The following is a 20,995-nucleotide window of genomic DNA, read 5'->3' on the forward strand; positions in this document are numbered from 1 at the left end:
TTGTGTGTGTGTGGCAGCAGGGTCTTGCTCTGTCACCCAGGCTACAGTGCAGTGACATCTTCTTGGCTCACTACAACTTCTGCTTCCCAGGCTCAAGCAATTCTTCCACTCAGCCTCACAAGTAGCTGGGACTACAGGCACGTGACACCACATCAGGCTAATTTTCCTTTTTTTTTTCAAGAGATGGGGTCTCCCCATCTTGCCTAGGCTGGTCTTGAACTCCTGGGCTCAAGCAATTTGCCTGCCTCAGCCTCCCAAAGTGCTAGGATTACAAGCATGAGCCACCACACCCGGCTAATGTTCAGCTTCTTAATCGTGTCTTGTTGTGACGTTCTGACCTGTCTGATGTTTAGCATTTATGAACACCTAATATGATAATTTAGTGATTACTTGTATCTCAAGAAGGTATATTTTGTACTTACAGGTTATAACTTCTGAATACTTTATGGAAAAATATTTTTACCAGTATTTCATTCTACTCAGCTCTGCCATGAGCATTGCCATCTTGATGCAGGTTTGAGGTAACATCTATCAATAGATAAGCCCTTAAGGTGGTTCTTTAATTTACTGCTTCCTGTATAGCCAGCAGAACTGTGAGCCAATTAAACCTCTTTTCTTTATAAACTACCCAGTCTCACATAGTTCTTTATAGCAATGTGATAACGGTCTAAGATACTATGCATGCATAGAAAGATACATGTCAGCTAAAAGAAGTTGGGAGAGTCCTTTTTCCCTTAGGGACACTGAATAAACTATGTGTTGTGCCCCTACACTTTGTGCCCCATCACATAAGATGTGGAACTTTCCACTTGTGGTGTCATGTTGGCACTCAAAAACTTCTGGGTTTTCGAGCATTTCAAATATCAGATTTTCAACTTAGGGATGTTCAACCTGTATTACTAATAATTCAGTGGAGAAAAAACAAAATAAAAATTACCAATCCAAAAGAGAGAAAAAGAAGAGGAAAAATTGAAAAAGACCAAATGAGGAAAGAGGAAACACTTTAGCAAAATAATAAATGTGAATCCAAACATTAAAAAATTATATTAAATATAAGCGGTTGAAGTATCACAATTAAAATGAAGTAAGGATGGGCTTGGTGGCTAATGCCTGTAATCCTAGCACGAGGTCTAGGCGACAGATCACTTGAGGTCAGGAGTTCAAGATCAGCAGCCTGGCCAACATAGTGAAACACTGTCTCTACTAAAAGTACAAAAATTAGCTGGAAATTGCTTGAACCTGGGAGGCAGAAGTTGCAATGAGCCAAGATTGTGCCACAGCTCTCCAGCCTGGGCAATACAGTGAAACTCCATCTCAAGAAAAAAAAAAAAAGTTTTCACATAAGATATAAAAGCAACACCCACCCAACCACATGCTGTTTTAAGAAATTCATGGTTGGGCACAGTGGCTCACGCCTGTAATTCCAACGCTTCAGGAGGCCGATGCGGGCAGATCACAAGGTCAAGAGTTCAAGACCAGCCTGGCCAACATGGTAAAACCCTGTCTCTACTAAAATACAAAAAATTAGCTAGGCATGGTGGCATGCACCTGTAATCCCAGCAACTCAGAAGGCTGAGGCAGGATAATCACTTGAACCCAGGAGGTGGAGTAGCAGTGAGCCAAGATCACACCACTGCACTCCAGCTTGGGCGACAGAGCAAGACTCCATCTCCAGAAAAACAAAAAACAAAAAAAACAAGAAATTCACTTTAAATATAAACAGATTAAAAGTATGGGCCGGGCGCAGTGGCTCACGCCTGTAATCCCAGCACTTTGGGAGGCCGAGGCGGGTGGATCACGAGGTCAACAGATCAAGACCATGCTGGTCAACATGGTGAAACCCCGTCTCTACTAAAAATACAAAAAATTAGCTGGGCATGGTGGCGCGTGCCTGTAATCCCAGCTACTCAGGAGGCTGAGGCAGGAGAATTGCCTGAACCCAGGAGGCGGAGGTTGCGGTGAGCCGAGATCGCACCATTGCACTCCAGCCTGGGTAACAAGAGTGAAACTCTGTTTCAAAAAAAATATATATATATATGACTGTGTGTCTGTTTCCATACTTAACCCTACATTAGCTTCACAGAACCAAACTGCATTCAAAGGAGCTCCAGCTGTCTTGTGCACAGTACTGTCATTCCAAGAGAGATTTAGACTTTGAACCTCAAAATATGTACTTTGTCTCTCTAAAGTATTTTACCAGTCCTTCAAGCATTGGAAATGCTGTTTCTTTTCATCTGCTGTCACATGTGGCCCTCCTTAATTTTTCAATGATTCTGGCAGCATTTCCACTAATACTGATTTGTGGTTTCAGATATCCTCTATTGTCATAAGATAAAGTTTGTGTTGCTCTTTTTCCTTATTGCTTCTGGATGATCTACTGTAGACAGAGACAGAGAAAATGCTAACTTTACACAACCTGCTTCAGAAAAGCTCACTTTCTCCTTGAAACACTGTCTTCACTTGGCTGCAGGATACTTTGTTTCCACTCATTCCCAAACTGCTTTTTCTTCTTCTTTGCTCAGTCTTACTTTCATGACCTCAGAAAGGTAATGACCCAGGGGACACCCTCCAGTCCTACCCCAGAAGAGAGGTTATCCAATCCCTCATCTTTAAATACTAAACTTAAAAATGGTTAACTACTGCCAGAAGCTGATAATTTCCAAATAAATACCTTCCACCTAGACTTGCCCTGAACTACCTGCTTATATACCCAAATGCTTATTTGTCATGTAACCCTGGATATTTTATAATCACCTGAAACTTTATGTGTGCAAACTAAACTCCTAAAAATCTCTCCAAAACTGTTTCTCCTCAATATCCCCCAACTGGCACCCACTTATCCAACTGCTCTGGGTGAAATCTTTGGAGTCACTCTTGACTCTTTTCTTTCTTTCATGTTCCATATCCCACTCAATAGCAAATGCCACAGGTCCCACATTAAAAATATATCAAAAAGCCAACCACTTTTAATAATCACCACCACTCTGAAGTGTAAGCTATTACTGCCTTTTTGCAGATTAAAATACTCTCCTGACTCATGTTCTTGCTTTTATCCCTCTGTCTCCAGTATTTTCTTTGCTTAGCAGCCAGAGAGATCCATTTAAAAGACAAATCAGCAAATGTACCTTATTGGATCAAATCATACCAATGGCTTCTCATTTTACTCAGAATAAATTTATAGTCCTGCCAGGCATGGTGGCTCATGCCTGTAATCCCAGCACTTTGGGAGGCTGAGGTGGGTGGATTACAAGGTCAAGAGATTGAGACCATCCTGGCCAACATGGTGAAACCCCGTCTCTACTAAAAATACAAAGATTAGCTGGGCATGGTGGTGCACACCTGTAGTCCCAGCTACTCAGGAGGCTGAGGCAGGAGAATTGCTTGAAACCAGGAGGCGGAGGTTGCAGTGAGCCGAGATCACACCACTGCACTCCACAGCCTGGCAACAAGCAAGACTTTGTCTCAAAAAAAAAAAAAATAGTCCTTATCACGGCCCATATGGCCCTATATAATTTGGGCTCCCATTACCGCTCCAGTATCAACTCACACCACTCTTGCCTCACTCATTCCTGTCAATCTACACTGATATTTGTGTGTCCTCAAAACCACACACACTTCCGTCACAGTGCCCTGAACTTGATGCTTCTCCTGCTATCAAGACTCCCCTCAACTCCCACCCTCGTATCATTAAAGTTCACAGCATCCAAAAGCCCTTCCCAATTCTCCTTTCTAAAGTTTAACACTCCATCACTCTTAACCTTCTTTAATTTCCTTACTATTTTACATGCCCACTTGGCATATTTGTGCATGTGTGGTAGTGTTGTCATTTTTTGTTCCTTATCTTTTTCTCCCAATCAGAAGGTAAGCTCCATGAGATCATGGATAAAATTCAGTTCACTACTCTATTTCCAGCACCTGAAACTTGAGTGACACATAGTAGGAATGAACATATGAGCAAACTCTTCTTTTTCTTTGAGACAGAGTCTCGCTGTGTCGCCCAGGCTGGAGTGCAGTGGTACGATCTTAGCTCACTGCAACCTCTGCCTCCCCAGTTGAAGCAATTCTCCCGCCTCAGCCTCCCGAATAGCTGGTATTACAGGCACCCGCCATCATGCCTGGCTAATTTTTGTAATTTTGTAGAGACAGGGTTTCACCATGTTGGCGAGGCTGGTCTCAAACTCCTGACCTCAGGTGATCCACCCTCCTCAGTCTCCCAAAGTATTAGGATTACAGGCATAAGCCACCATGCCTGGCCAAGAAAACTCTTGAGAATTAGAAGAATTGATACCATGTCACTGGTATCCTTTCTGCTTAATACATGCTAACTTACCTGGGTATTTCTGGCCTGGGAGCTCTTCCTCTAATATCCATGGCTGCTCTCCTTGTTCCAATTTGAAGATCACTTCTGGTTTAGGGATGCAATATCCTGTGAATGGGAAAATGACATGGAAACTGGGTGAGGCTAATGTACTTCAGAGCCTCTGAAGGAGGGAGAAAATGAAACTTCAGAAGCCAGTTTCAACCATCTGTGGAAAAAGTAAGACAACAGCAACATTATAGAACCCTAAACAGTTCTGCTTAATACCCTGAATCTCAAGTTCAATGTCATTAACCTCAACAAAATTACTACAAGTTTCAGCAACTAAGAAAAGATGTACATACTAGGAGTTGACATGAAAAACAGTTCCTACCTACTGAGATGATGGGGCTGTCATTCTCTAGCATCACATCTCTGTGTAGGGTCCTCTGAGCAGGGTCCAGATGCTGCCATTCCTCCTGGGTGAAGCCCATAGTTACATCCTCAAATGACAAGGATTCCTGAAACAGTACATTACATTCAAATTCAAGTGATCAGAATTTAAAAACATAAATGCTGTATGAGAACTATTACAATGTTCACTACTCACAGTTAATCAGAAAATGTGTTATGGGATGTCTACTTTTGTACTGTACTTGGTTGGAGAAGGAGAAATCATAAAAGATATTCCTCACCATTGTGATAAGTTATTGGTGTCCCACCATGTGCCTGTGTGTCACAAAGAATTCTACTTTGGGGGAATTTGAAGACAACTAAAACAATGTTACTATTTTCAAGGAAAATATAATCTGATGAACAGATGCAAACATATAATCACATAACTACAATAAGATGTTACAGGTACTATAGTGAAAAGATGTGAAAAGATATCTAAGCTTACAAAGGGGAAGAAATGTTCTATTTCTGCTATTTGGTTAGGTTTCATTGAGGAGGTAAAGGTTTTAATTCTTAAACAACTAGAGTGTTATTCATGAACCCAGACAACAGAATAAGAATGGATACAGCTATCATATGTAGTTAAAAGAATAACAATTAGCACATAAAAGAGTATTATTTGGAACTCTGATAAGATAAAGAGCTATAGAGGTATTCAGGAATGTTACCGAGTAATTTTGGATTTGCTCCTATAGAATTAGGGGTATCCAAAATATTTGGCCATTTTTCAATCTTGGGTAACCTTCTGCTTTGTTTTTTGAAATGGAGTTTCACTCTTGTTGCCCAGGCTGGAGTGCAATGGCACAATTTCGGCTCACTGCAACCTCCGCCTCCTGGGTTCAAGTGATTCTCCTGCCTCAGCCTCCTGAGTAGCTGGGATTACAGGTATGTGCCACCACACCTGGCTAATTTTGTATTTTCAGTAGAGATAGGGTTTCTCCATGCTGGTCAGGCTGGTCTCGAACTTCCAACCTCAGGTGATCCGTCCACCTCAGCCTCCCAAAGTGCTGGCATTACAGGCATGAACCACCACACCTGGCCCTAACCTGGGTAACCTTTTTATTTATTTATGATTTATAAACTTATATTGCCAATCTATGTATTAAATTTCACTATTTTCTTAATTATAATATATGTAGGTAGGCATTTGAATATTTTCTTCTTTAATCCAGTGGACTGTCTCATCCAGCTAAGAGATGACTGCTGTGAGTACCATTCTCAGGTTAGCAACACAAACAGCTGCTAAATGCTCATGGCATACACTGAGAACTGGAAAATAGGGAAAAAAATAAATCAGAGTGTAAAAGTGAGTGGAATAAGGCAAGAAAAGAATATAAAAAGTTATAAAAATTAGAAGAAAATAAAGCTATCAATATCTGTAGATGTCATAATTCTGCATGAACATGCAAGGGAATCTACAAAATATTGTGAGTTCAGTAAATGTTTGGATACAAGATCAATGTATAAAAATCAAGTGGATTTTGGCCAGGCATGGTGACTCACACTTGTAAACCCAGCACTTTAGAAGGTCAAGGCAGGCATATCACCTGAGGTCAGGACTTTGAGACCAGCCTGACCAACATGGAGAAAACCCATCTCTACTAAAAATATAAAATTAGCTGGGTGTGGTGGCACATGCCTGTAATCCCAGCTACTTGGGAGGCTAAGGCAGGAGAATCACTTGAACCTGGGAGGTGGAGGTTGCAATGAGTCGAGATTTCACCACTGTACTCCAGCCTGGGCAACAAGGGCGAAACTCTGTCTCAAAAAAAAAAAAAAAAAAAAAAAAAAATCAAATGGATTTCTATATACCAGCAACGAATTGTTTTAAAGTATCATCTACAGTGCCATCAAAAACATGAACAAAATATTTCTAAGACAATTACATAGAAAATTATAAAGTATTCTCAATTAAAACAAAAGAATATCTTTTAAAAGACAAAGAATATCTTTAAAAATAAAAGGACAAATTATATTCAAGGATTGGACAACACAATATTACAAAATTCTCAATTCTCTCTAAATTGGCCTATAAAGCTAAGATAATCTCAATCAAAAGCTTAGCAAATATTTTTGTGGAAACTGACAAGTTGATTATCAAGCTTATACACAGAAATTCAAAGAACCGACTAGGCACGGTGGCTTAGGCCTGTTATCCCAGCGCTTTGGGAGGCCAAGGCAGGCAGATCATGAAGTCAAGATTGAGACCATCCTGGCCAGCATGGTGAAATCCTGCCTTTACTAAAAATACAAAGATTAACTGGGGGTGGTGGCATACACCTGTAGTCCCAGCTACTCAGGAGGCTGAGGCAGGAGAATCCCTTGACCCCAGGAGTCAAGTGTTGCACTGAATCAAGATCATGCCACTGCACTCCAGCCTCTGGCAACAGAGAGAGACTCCATCTTCAAAAAAAAAAAAAAATTCAATGAACCAAGAATGTTCTCATTACCATAAAATGGAGGTGCAAAAGGCCAGGTGTGGTGGCTCACGCCTGTAATCCTAGCACTTTGGGAGGCCGAGGCAGGCAGATCATGAAGTCAGGAGATAGAGATTATCCTGGTTAACAAAGTGAAACCCTGTCTCTACTGAAAATACAAAAGATTACCTGAGTATGGTGGTGCGCACCTGTAACCCCAGCTACTCGGGAGGCTGAGGCAGGAGAATCGCTTGAACCCGGGAGGCAGAGGTTCCCGTGAGCTGAGATTGCACCACTGCACTCCAGCCTAGGCGACAGAATGAGACTCTGTCTTAAAAAAAAGAAAAGAATGGAGGCAAAATTTTGTAAATTAAAAGTAATTTTTTTTAAACCACCAAGAATGGCCAAGGCAGTCTTAGGGAAGAACAAGAGTGTGTGAACTCACACTAATTGTGGTTGGCAGAATTCTAAGATGACCCTCAATGACCTGCATCTTTATATAATCTCCCCCCTTTAGTGTGGGAAAGACTTGTGGCTCCATTGTATGGCAAATGGACTTTGTAGTTATAATTAAGATACGTCAATCAGTCTGAGTTGATCAAAAGAAAAATTGTCTTGGTGGGCCTTACCCAATCAGGTGAGTCCTTAAGAAGAAGGTAAAGTATCAGAGAAAAGTTCCTACTGGCCTCTAAGAAGAAGCAAACCATTATGGGTTCCCATTTACGGGAAATGAATTCTGCCACGTGTGCATGCAGCCGGGGGCCTCTGAGCCTCCATTAAGATTAGTGTCTCAGGCAGTATCTTGGTTGCAGCCTTATGCCTGAGCATATGACCTAACTAATCCATTCCCAGACTCCTGATGCATAGAACCTGAGGTAATAAATTTGTTGTTTTGTGGCAAAATTTGTAATAACTTATAATGAAGCAATAGAAAACTAACATACTAGTGGATATAAGAATTTATTATAGAGTAATTTAAGATAATGTGATATTGGTGAAATAATAAATTGACTCCTGTAATCCCAGCACTTTGAGAGGCCAAGGCGAGCAGATCACGAGGTCAGGAGTTTGAGACCAGCCTGACCAACAAGGTGAAACCCCGTATCTACTAAAAATACAAAAATTAGCTGAGCGTGGTGGCACATGCCTGTAAACCAAGCTACTCAGGAGGCTGAGGCAGAAGAATCACTTGAACTTGAGAGGCAGTGGTTGCAGTGAGCTGAGATTGCACCACTGCACTGCAGCCGGGTGAGAGTCCAAGACTCTGTCTCAAATAATAATAATAACAATAATAATAAATTGAAAGACCAATAGAAAAAAATTACAGTCTAGAAACAGACCCACAAACATGGATGCCTGTTTTTTAAGTTTCACAGCCAGCCAGGCACGGTGGCTTATGCCTATAATCCCAGCACTTTGGGAGGCCGAGGTGGGTGGATCACCCTGAGGTCAGGAGTTTGAGACCAGCTTGACCAATATGGTGAAACTCTGTCTCTACTAAAAACACAAAAATTAGCTGGGCGTGGTAGCAGGCACCTGTAGTTCCAGCTACTCGGGAGGCTGAGACAGAATAATTGCTTGAACCCAGGAGGTGGAGTTTGCTGTGAGCCAAGATCGTGCCACTGCACTCCAGCCTGGGCAACAGAGGAAGACTCCGTCTCAAAATAAATAAATAAATAAAAATTTCACAGCTGAGGAGTGAGGGAAGTACAGTCTCAATAAGCTGTGCTGATTAAAAGGGATTAAATATGGGAAAAACTTGACTTCAATCTCACACAATATGTGAAAATCAATTCCAGATGAATTGTAGGTTAAAATGTGATGAGTAAAAACAACAGAACTTCTAGAAGATAACAGGTAACTATTTTCACAAGCAAAGGTTTTTTTAAAGCAAGACACAAAAGCATTAACCATAAAGAAGACTGAAATAAACTGTACCATCTTAAGAACGTCAATTAATCAAAAGAGACAGCTATGCAAAAAGAAAAAAAAAGCAAATCAGATAGAAGAAAATATTGACAACATATCAAACTTTTAAAGCAACTATAACCAGAATATATAAAATACTTCTAAAATCAATATGAGCAAGACAACCTAATAGAAAAATGGGGGAAAAGATCTGAGCAGTCATTTCACAAAAGATGACACTAACATGGCCAGTAAGCATGCCTGTGGCTCATGCCTGTAATCCCAGCACCTTGGGAGGCTGGTGGATCACCTGAGGTCAGGAGTTCGAGCTCGGCCTGATCAATGTGGAGAAACCCTGTCTATATTAAAAACACAAAATTAGCCAGGTGTGTTGGTGCATGCCTGTAATCCCAGCTACTCGGGAGGCTGAGGCAGGAGAACTGCTTGAACCCGGAAGGCGGAGGTTTCCGGTGAGCCAAGATCATGCCACTGCACTCTACTCCAGCCTGGGCAACAAGAGGGAAACTCTATCTCAAAAAAAGAAAAAAAGAGAGAAAACACAAATTACTATAAAAGATTTCAAATTTATAAATTAGTAAGAAATATAGAAAAAAATCAGTAGAAGAATACATAAGGTATATGAACAAAAGAAAACTGAAAGTTTCAACCCTATGATCAGAGAAATTCAAATTAAAACAATGAGATTTTCTTTATCCACCTGATTGGCCATACCTTTAAAATAGGACCATATCGATTGCTAGGAAGGAGGTAAAGAAAGTGTTACTTTCATAAACAGCTGTTGAGAGCGATATGGTAACATGGTAGACAAACTGGTAGTATCAAGTAACTCTTCAAATCCTTTCTTGCTCTGTTGCCCAGGCTAGAGTGCAGTGGCTTGCCATAACTCACCGCAGCCTCAAACTCAAGCAGTCCTCTTGCCTCAGACTCCTGATTAACTGGGACTAGAAGCATGCACTACCATGCCCAAGTAACTTTTAATTTTTTTTTTTTTTTTTTTTTTTGTAGAGACAGGGTTTCCCTATGTTACTCAGCCTGGTCACAAGCTCCTGGGCTCAAGCAATCCTCCCACTTTGGTCTCTCAAAGTGCTGGGATTACAGGTGTGAGCCACCATGCCCAACCTGGAAATCCTTGCTCTTTACGCAGAGACAAAGTAAAGGATGTTTATTGAAGTATTACACACAATAAGGAAATGACCTAGTACCTTTCAATGAAAAAATGGATAATTAAAATGCAGTATGGTCTCAGAGTATGTGGAATAAAAAGGAATAAACTATTAATCAACTTGGACAGGTCTTCAGTGCAATATTAATTTTTTTTTACAAGCTACAGTAACATATATACCAAATGGATGGGCTATACAATTCTAAAAAAACAAAAATATATACTCTTTATATATACATACAAACAAAAATATACACTCTTCCATGATACAAACATACATCTCCGTGTACTTATACAAACAGAGTAAGAAGCCAGTGTACGTATGTAAATAGTATAGAACAGAGAGTCAAGGATCAAAACCCAGGTGTGGCTGGCTGAACAAGGGTCCCACAGATATCCAAGTCCTAATCCCTGGAACCTGTGACTATGATCATAAATGGCAAAAAGTACTTTGCAGATGTGATTTAAAAGGGGAGACTGTCCTGGATTATCCAGGTGGGCCATAAATGTAATTGCCTGTTTTTATGGGGAGTCAGAGGGACATATGACTACAGATGAGAAGGCAATTTACAGATAAAGGCTGACTGAAGTCACCAAGCACTTTGAAAATGGAAGAAGGGGCCATGATAGCCTGAAATAAGCAAGGAAACAGATTTTCCCTTCACAGCCTCCAGAAGGTACCAGTCCTGTCACCACCTCGATTTTAGTCCTATAAGACTAATTTCAGACTCCTAATTTCCAGAACTCTAAGATAATAAATGTGTGTTGGTTTAAGCTACCACATTTGTGATCATTTGTTACATTCAGGAATAGAAAACCAATATATGGGAGATACGTTATTTACCATGAGGTTGCAAATATTCCTTGAAAGAGACATCATTAGAAGGAAGGTAAGAGGAAAGGGTGGTGTGGTGCCACAGGGACCAGCAGCAGAGGCTGTGCAGAAAACAGGCACAGGTCAGGTGCGGCAGAAAGATCAACTAACTCAATACCTGCAAAATAGTGGTGACAGACCTCAGTCTGGGAAAATATCAGTGGTATGAACTCCCAGGGCCCATTGCTCCACAGAAACACACACACACACACACACACACACACACAAAAAGGAAGAAAAAAAGTCAGAGCAGATTTATTAGAATTCTGGAAAACAGATAAAGGCTTACAGCAACTAAGCAAATCTTAATCAGGAAAATGGCAGGTGAAACCCGGTAGGAAAGATCCATGTTGTTTTAACTCACCTTCATCCCATCTCCCTCACAGGCTGCATGAGTTTGCTAGTGGTGTCATAATAAAGTACCACAGACTGGGCAGCTTGAATGACAGAAACGTATTTTTTCACAATGTGGAGGTTAGAAGTCCAAAGTCAAGGTGTCAGGGGGGTTGTTTCCTTCTGAAAGCTCTGAAGGAAGGACCTGTTATAGGCTTCTCTCCTTAGCTTGTAAACTGCCACCTTCCTCGTGTCTTCACATGGTCTTTATTCTGTACCTATCTATAGGTCCAAATTTCCCTTTTAAAAGGTTACCAATTCATACGGTTTAGATTTGTGTCCCCACCAAAACCTCATGTCAAACTGTAATCCCCAACGTTGGGGGAGGGGCCTGGTGGGAGGTTACTGGGCCATGAAGGCAAATTTCCCACTTGTTGTTCTCATGATAGTGAGTGAGTTCTCACAAGATCTGGTTCTTTAAAAGTGTGTAGCACTTCCCTCTTTGCTCTCTTCCTCCTGCTTCGGCCATGCAAGATGTGTCTCTCTCTTTACCTTCCTCCATGGTTGTTGTTTCCTGAGGCCTCCCCAACCACGCTACCCATACAACCTGCAGAACCATGAGCCAATTAAACCTCTTTTCTTTATAAATTACCCAGTTTCAGGGGTTTCTTTATAGCATCTTGAGAACAGACTAATTAATACACCAGTCATATTAGATGAGGGCCCACCCTCATGACTTGGCTTTAACTTGATTATCTCTGTAAAGAATCTGTCTCCAAATAAGGCAACCGAGGTACTGTGGGTGGAGACTGCAAGGGGTGAAATTTGCAGGACACAATTCAACCCATAACACTGACTCTGTAACAGTCCCTAAGATGAAATCCCGTATTTCTGGTGTGGGCTCCCAGTGCTTGAGGGAGCAGAATAGAGCTGGTTCTCAAACAGTTGGGGTTGTCTTTTTTGCCCTGTCTGGTGGTGGCCGAAAGAGTAACCCCAGTGCTAAGAGCTCTCTCAGACAGAGAAATGACTATGTGGCAGGCACCTATTAAAATCAGTTAAAGGTAAATGAACCAGCTGTGACCTTTGGGGTAAAGGTTGTTGTTCAGTTGGGGTGAACAACAGATACATAAAAATAGCCTGGAAGGAAGAGTGAGATGCTTTTGGGCTTTGAAAAAGCTTCCATATACTCCTAGGAATCCAGATGATGACACATATATTTAGGACAAGGCCCATGTTCAGAAAAGACCTGAGAATCCCCTAATCTTTCACCTTTGTTAAATGGTAAAACTGTATCTACTTGTAGATAACACGGTCTTACGAACAGAAAATCCTTGAGAGTCCACAAAGGAAACATTAGAGCTAATAAAGAAATTCAATAAGTTGTAAGACCAAGATTAACACAGAAAAATTAACTGTTTTTCTGTAACAATTAACAATCTAAGAAGTAAATTTTAAAAACAATTTAAAATAAAATAAGGCCGGACGCAGTGGCTCACACCTGTAATCCCAGCACTTTGGGAGGCCAAGGCAGGCAGATCACAAGGTCAAGAGATGGAGACCATCCTGGCCAACATGGTGAAACCCTGTCTCTACGAAAAAAATATAAAAGTTAGCCGGGCGTGGTGGCAGGCGCCTGTAGTCTCAGCTCCTTGGGAAGCTGAGACAGGAGAATTGCTTGAACCCAGGAGGCAGAGCTTGCAGTGAGCCAAGATCTCGCCACTGCACTCCAGGCTGGCGACAAACAAGATTCTGTCTTAAAAAAAAAAAAAAAAAAGTCTTGGCATGGTGGCCCATGCCTGTAATTCCAACACTTTGGGAGGCCAAGGTGGGTGAATCACGAGGTCAGGAGTTCGAGTCCAGCCTGGACAACAGAGTGAAACCCTGTCTTTACTAAAAATACAAAAAATTAGCTGGGTGTAGTGGCGAGCGCCTGTAATCCCAGCTACTCGGGAGACTGAGGGAGGAGAATCGCTTCAACCCAAGAGTCGGAGGTTGCAGTGAGCTGAGATCACACCACTCCACTCCAGCCCTGACAACAAAGTAAGACTCTGTCTCAAAAAAAATAAATGAATAAAAATAAATAAGAAATTTTAAAAAAATTCTGGCCAGTCATGCCTGTAATCCCAGCACTTTGGGAGGCCAAGGCGACTGAGTGGTCAGGAGCTTGAGACCAGTCTGGCCAACATGGCAAAACCCATCTCTACTAAAAAGACAAAAATTAGCTGGGTACGGTGGCAGGCGTCTGTAATTCCAGCTACCTGGGTGGCTGAGGCAGAAGAATCGCTTGAACCCGGGAGGCAGAGGTTGCAGTGAGCCGAGATTATGCCATTGCACCCCAACCTGGGAGACAGAGCAAGACTCCATCTCAAAAAAAAAAAAATTCTAACTACAATAGCATCAAAAGAATAAAATACTTAGGAATAGATTTAACCAAGGAGGTCCAGGACTTATACACTGAAAACCACAAAACTTTGCTGAAACAAATTAAAGACCCCAATAAAGGGAAAGATATTCCTTGTTCATGGATAGAATGCTTAATATGATTAAGAAGTCAATACTTCCCAAAGCATTCTACAGATTCAATACAAAATCCAATTACCCTTTTTGCAAAAATAGACATGACCGTCAAACTCCTGGAATTGCAAGAGACCCTGAAGAGCTAAAACAATCTTGACAAAAATAAACAATTCAGGACTCACACTTCCTGGGTTCAAAATTGCTACGAAGCTACAGTAAATAAAACAGTACGGAACTGGCTCAAAAACGGGCATATAGATGAACTGAACTGAATTAAGAGTCCAAAAAGAAATGCATACTTCTACGGTCAACTGATTCTCAACAGGGGTGCCAAGATCATACATGAGAGAAAGAATAGTCTTTTCAGAATTGGTGTTGGGACAACTGGATATCCACAGGCAAATAAATGTGAAGTTGGATCACTTCCTCACACTATAAACAAAAATTAATTCAAAATAGGTCAAAGTCCTAAATGTAAGCACTAAAACCATAACACTCTTAGGAGAAAATATAGAAGTAAATTTTCAGATATGACATCAAAAGTATATGCAACAAAAGAAAATATACATTTACCAGACTTCATCAAAATTCAAAGGATACTACCAAGAAAATGAAAAGATAACTCAGAATGAAATATTTGAAAATCATATTATCTAATAAGAGTATAGTACACAGAAAATACTCTTAGAATAAACCCAATTTAAAAATAGACAAAGGACTTGAACAGACATTTCTGCAAAAGAGATATACAAATGGCCAAGAAGCACAGGAAAAGGTGCTCAAGTGCGTTAGTCACTACAAAAAAGCAAATCAAAACCACAATGAGAAACCACTTCACACACACTAGAATGGCTACCATTTTAAAAAGTAATAACAAGTGTTGCCAAGGATGGGGAGAAAATGTAATCCTCAAACATCGTTGGTGGAAATGTAAAATTACACAGCGCTGTGAAAAAGTTTGGTGATTCCTCAATAAAAGACAAAATATTTGACACCGCAATTTTACTTGTAGGTAGATACCCACAAGACTGAAAACAGGTGTTCAAACAAAAACTTATATACAGATATTCATAGATCTACTATTCACAATAGTCATTAGGTATAAACAACCCAAACATCCATCAGCTGATGAATAAACAAACTGAGGCACATCCATGTAAGAGATTATTTAGCAATAAAAAGGAATGAGGTCTGATACATGCCACAATACAGATGAACTTTGAAAACATTATACTAAGTGAAAGACAGACACATAAAACACATATTGGCTAGGCACAGTGACTCATTCCTGTAATCCCACCACTTTGGGAGACCAAGGTGGGAGGACTGCTTGTGCCCAGGAGTTCAAAGCTACGGTGAGCTATGATTGAGCCACTACACTCCAGTCTGCCCTATCTCTATTAAAAACAAAAACAAAAACAAAAAAAAACAAGCGGCCGGTCAGAGTGGCTCACGCCTGTAATCCCAGCACTTTTGGAGGCTGAGGCAGGCAGATCACGAGGTCAAGAGATCGAGACCATCCTGGCCAACATGGTGAAACCCCGTCTCTACTAAAAATACAAAAATTAGCCGGGTGTGGTGGCATCTGCCTGTGGTCCCAGCTACTAGGGAGGCTGAGGCGGAAGAATCACTTGAACCCAGGAGGCGGAGGTTTCAGTGAGCCGAGATTGCGCCACTGCACCCCAGCCTGGCAACAGAGCAAGACTCCATCTCGAAAAAAAAACAAACAAAAAAAAACCAAGCAAAGCAGATAGTATATGATTACATTTATATAAAATATCCAGAATAGGCAAGTCCATGGAGACAAAAATATATTACTGGTTGTGAAGGACTGTACTCAGGGGTGAATGGAAAATGACTCTAACAGGCATAGGTTTCCTTTAGAAATGATGAAATGTTCTGGAACTACATAGTGATGACAGTTATGCAACATTGTGACTATGCTAAATGCCATTGAATTGTGCACATTAAATTGTTAATTTTATGTTAAATATATTCTAAAACAAACTTATCATTAGTGATGTTTAGAGACCAAATTCCAATAAATTGTAGGGAATAATTTATTCTGCATGAATCATGAGTTGAAAATTTGATTAAGTGCAAAAACATTTGCCAGAAAACAGTCTCTTAATTGAATATTCTATAGATTGAACAAGACTAAGAATTTTGGAAAGTTATTTTAAACTGAAACAGTCCATTTATTCTCTATAAGTTTTATCCAGAAAAAAAAAAGGCAAGACTATCTGAAAGCCATTTACATGGGCTCTAGTAATGTGGTCCTTGAAAAGCTTCATTAACTCAGTATTGCTTAGTACCTTGCTTTTTGCTTTTACTGAAGAATTACAGGTATTTATTTCATGGTTGCCACCAGAAGGCTGTCCATCACTGTATAAAGAGCAAAAAAAAAAAATTTTTTTTTCAGCTTTCAGTATCACACTTTACATACGTACCAAAAGGAATCAGGTAGCTTCATTCTCGTCAGCAGTGAAAGCCATGTAACAGATCATCTGTCTTTGCCATAGCTATCAGAAAGGTCAGAAGTATTTGCAACTCAAATCTGATAACTGTCTTAACTCCAGGTGACGTGTATATATATATATACACATCTATACACACAGATACAGATATCTATGTATGTGTATATATACATACACACAATACACATATATATGTAACATATATACGCCAACTTTGCCCAACTGATCTGCTATTCCAGTGCTATTGGCCTACAGACCTGAAAACTAGCATCATCACCTGCAATCTTGTTAAAAAGGGAAATTCTCGGCTGGGTGCAGTGGCTCACGTCAGTAATCCCAGCACTTTGGGAGGCCGAGACAGATGGATCATGAGGCTAGAAGATCAGGACCATCCTAGCCAACATGGTGAAACGCTGTCTACTAAAAAAATACAAAACTTAGCTGGGTGTGGTGGTACATGCCTGCAATCCCAGCTACTTGGGAGGTGGAGGCAGGAGAATCACTTGAAGCTGGGAGGCAGAGATTGCAGTGAGCCAAGATCACATGACTGCACTCCAGCCTGGCAACAGGGTGATACTCAGTCTCAAAAATAAAGGGAAGGAAAATACTCAGGCCCTGTTCTAACAAACTTTCAATTGTACATATTTTGACTTTTCCATTTTAAGTATAAGGGTCAACCTGCTAAGATCCACTGTAAAAGTACAGAATTACTTCATCAACTAACATACGATTTCTTCATTTTCTGCTGATCCTGGAAAAATGTAGAAATCTCTGAAGGTTTACCTATGATTTAAAAAAAGAAATGAAGTCACTAGAGATACGAAATGCTTTGCCACTTCGGATTTGCCTACTTACAAAACTGCAACATCACCTGGGTAAAATGTCTCTCTGTGGGAGAACATCCCTTTTAACCTGGAGAAGAGGCAGGAAGAAACCCATTAAGATGCACCCATATGTCCACTGGTGACAGTGAAATGATCACATGGAGCTTGGATGTGTCTTTTTTTTTAACTGAGTGGATGTAACTGTTCTCGACTGATGTTTTAAAACATGTGTACCACTTTGTGTTCTCAAAGAAATAAAACAATTATAACAAAAATGGTTAAATGAATCACAACACAATAAATGAAGTAAAGCTAAGTAAGCCTTCATCAGAAGTTTCATCGAACACGGATCATTTTCCCCCTTGTTTTACTCCTTGAGTTAAAAGCACTCACCCAAAGCTATGAAAAAAAAAGGATTGGAAGCACTTTAAAGTAAGGTCACTTAAACTGTTTTTCTACAGTCTATGCAGTTTCTCAAAAGGCTGCCTTTTAAAGATGTCTATTACAACAGTGATAATGTGATCAGCACCGGCCTTGGTGTCAGGAGACTCAAGTCTACTCTCAGTTCTGCCACTAACACAAAGCCAGGAAAATTCACTTACATTCTTACGGACAATTTTTCCCAACTTTGAACAAGACAAACAGAAAATCTGTCTTGTACTACTGTCCTACAATGTCAGAAGAAAGGAATTTATCAGCATATCTTTACATGTCAGATTCATGGAGTGCAAAGATCTTGGGATCTGGGAAGACTGAATGTAAAAAAGAATGGGGGCTATACTGGGATTGGTGGAGACAGAATTTACTCAGCTCTAGCTCTGAAACCACTTTCCCCACAGCATGTCTCCCAAATCCCCTCTATTTACTGCATGGCCTAACCCCTCCTTCATTCCTCTCAGCCCACTTTCCTACTCTCTTTTGAAATCTGGTGCAGACCTTCCCTGTGGCATGGCTTCTGGATGTGGCTACATCAATCAAATCTTGCTCATTCTGAGAATTGTGTGCAAATCTAGTAAATCTGCTCCTTTCTGGGAGCTATTGCTTCTGCTGGGAAACTCACTCCTATTTCGAGTGGTTCTTTTTCATATGGATCTTGTTCCTCAAGATTTCTTATTTCACAAGAGGTGCTTTGCTCCAAGGAAGATAAGAAATGCACCTAACGGACAAATTCATTTTAACTGGAATCATCACTCAGCGCCACAGTTTAACTCTGAATATTTTCTGTACCACAGACTCTCAGATCAGACCTTCAATAAACACAAACTAAGGCTATTGAGAACTGAGAACATAGACCAGTCTGGACTGCGCAGACCTAACTCGGGAACAATATGCCGTCTGACCCAAGAGCTCCGAAGACATATCTGGAAATCCGAAAAACAGAACTGCTGCATGGTAAGAGTCAATCCTTCAAATTATTTCTCCATACTTTAAATTATTTCTGCTAACTGCTGTGGAGGAAGCAACGCTGGCTTTTATAAGCAGGACAGTAAATCAAAACACGGCATTTGGAGAAAGAAACGTTTGAGTTTGTCCTCTAGTGTATTTAGCTGCTAGCTGTGACTCTGGGCACAACACTTTCCTCTTGGTCTCCTTTCCTTATTTGTTGGAGCGGAAGTTATACTGACCTGAGAACGAGGTTATAAGAATAAACTAGTAAGAAACGTGTTTCCACTAAAAGCAGTTGCTGTGACTGACTGCAGCCACTGCCATCACTTTCCTGAATGCTCCGTACAACCCCCTGAGGCGGTATTAATTCCCTGGTTTCACAGAGGAGTAAATCAAGTCTTACCTGTCAATCTCTCTCAATGGACAATTCTTTGACACCCGCGCTGCCCGGCAACAAGTATCCCCCGACCCCTCCCGCAGCCGCCTGATCCACACTGCCCGCTCTGCCAGGGGTCGGACACTCAGATTCCGTAGTCACCTGCGCCCGCGACCCCCGGTTCCAGCGCCCCGCGATCCCCACGCCCTACCTTGGACCTCGGACACCCGACCACCAACCCCTCCCTCGACCTAGCCGCCCCCACACCGCCGTCCCTCTGGGCTCACGCGCAGGCGCCAGGGTTCCCACCGCCCGGAGGCCGCCGCCTCCCGCCCGCCCTGCCACCCGCTGCCCAAGCCGCGCAGCACTTTCCCATCCCCGCAGATCACCCGTCGCTCCCAATCTGCGCCGTACCTGAGCGGCGGACAGACCTGAGGACTCCGGGTCTGTCTCCAACTTGAAGCCAAAGAATCTTCCCAGAGGGAACGCCTACGCCGATTGCACCTGCACAGAAGGTTGGGGGGGAGGGGTGGAAAAAAAAAACAAAAACAAATAACCAAACCAAACCAAACCAAAACGAAACAAAAAAAACAAAACAAAACAAAACAAAAAAAAAAAAAAAAAACAAAAAAAACCTGTCTCCTGAGCATGCGCGCTGAGCCCTCGAACGTGAGACTCCATTTCCCAGAAGCCTGTTCGCCCACAACCTTAGGGAAAGTTGGATGTTCCCAGCCTGCGTGCCTAAGGTAGCGAAGAGGTAGATCAATGTGAATAATGAGAAAGTTAAAGACTAGAAAGTTGAAATATTAATAATAAAATGAAAAGTGTCTAAAAGTAAATAATAAAAGAAATAATTATTTGGGTGATAGGTACGCTAGAAGCCCAAACTCCACCATTTTGCAATATATTTATGCAACAAACTTGCGCATGTACCCCCGAATAGAAACAGAAATGTTAGGCCGGGCACCCACCACCACGTGGGCGTGGTGCCACACGCCTATAATCCCAGCTACTCCGGAGGCTAAGGCAGGAGAATCGCTCGAACCTGGGAGGCGGAGATTGCAGTGAGCCGAGATTGCACCATTGCACTCCAGCCTGGGCAATAAGAGCGAAACTAAAAAAAAATAAGGCGGGGAGAGGGACCGGCTCAGTGGGAGGCCAGTGCGGGTGGATCACGAGTTCGGGAGTTCAAGACCAGCCTGGCCAACATGTGAACTCTTGTTTATACTAAAAATACAAAAATTTGCCGAATGTGGTGGTGGGTGTCTGTAAAAATCCCAGCTACTCGGGAGACTGAAGCAGAGAATTACTTGAACCCGGAAGGCGGAGGTTGCAGTGAGCCGAGATGGCTCCACTACACTCTAGCCTGGACAACAGAGTGAGACTCCGTGTCAAAATATATACATATATGAGAAAAAAAATGCAAAAAATTAGCTGGGCGTGTTGGCGCGTGCCTGTAGTCTCAGGTCCTCAAGACGCTGAGGCTCCAGAATCGCTGGAACCCGGCAGGAGGGGGCTTCAGCGAGCGGAAATTGTGCCTCTGTACTCCAGCCTGGACGACAGGGTGAGACTCCGTCTCAAATTAAAAAAAAAAAAAAAAAAAAAAAAGAAATATATAAGGCACAGTTCTAATGTTTCTTTTTTATTACTATTTTAATTTTTAAAATGTATTTATTTTTGAGATGGAGTTTTGCTCTGTCGTCCCGGCTGGAGTGCAGTGGCGCGATCTCGGCTCACTGCAGCCTCCGCCTCCCGAGTTCAAATGATTCTCCTGCCTAAGCCTCCTGAGCAGCTGGGATTACAGGTGCATGGCACCATGCCTGGCTAATTTTTGTATTTTTAGTACAGACGGGGTTTCACCTTGTTGGTCAAATTGCTCTTGAACTGCTGACCTCAGGATTCGCCTGCCTCAGCCTCCCAAAATTCTGGGATTACAGGCATGAGTCA

General features: G+C 41.6%; 1 long non-coding RNA gene across 1 annotated transcript; it reads right to left on the reverse strand.

The window, feature by feature from the left end:
* Nucleotides 1-4,184: 4,184 nt before the first annotated feature.
* LOC116545111 lies at nt 4,185-19,617 on the reverse strand. Its single transcript, XR_004266193.1, has 3 exons — nt 19,463-19,617; nt 4,692-4,818; nt 4,185-4,426 (listed from the first exon to the last, which is right to left on the reverse strand). It is a non-coding gene; the product is annotated as an uncharacterized LOC116545111 (long non-coding RNA).
* Between the last annotated feature and the right edge of the window lie 1,378 nt (nt 19,618-20,995).

This window comes from Sapajus apella, unplaced genomic scaffold (genome assembly GCF_009761245.1).
Source record: "Sapajus apella isolate SASKATOON/1434 unplaced genomic scaffold, GSC_monkey_1.0 scaffold247, whole genome shotgun sequence".
Taxonomy (NCBI): Eukaryota; Metazoa; Chordata; class Mammalia; order Primates; family Cebidae; genus Sapajus; species Sapajus apella.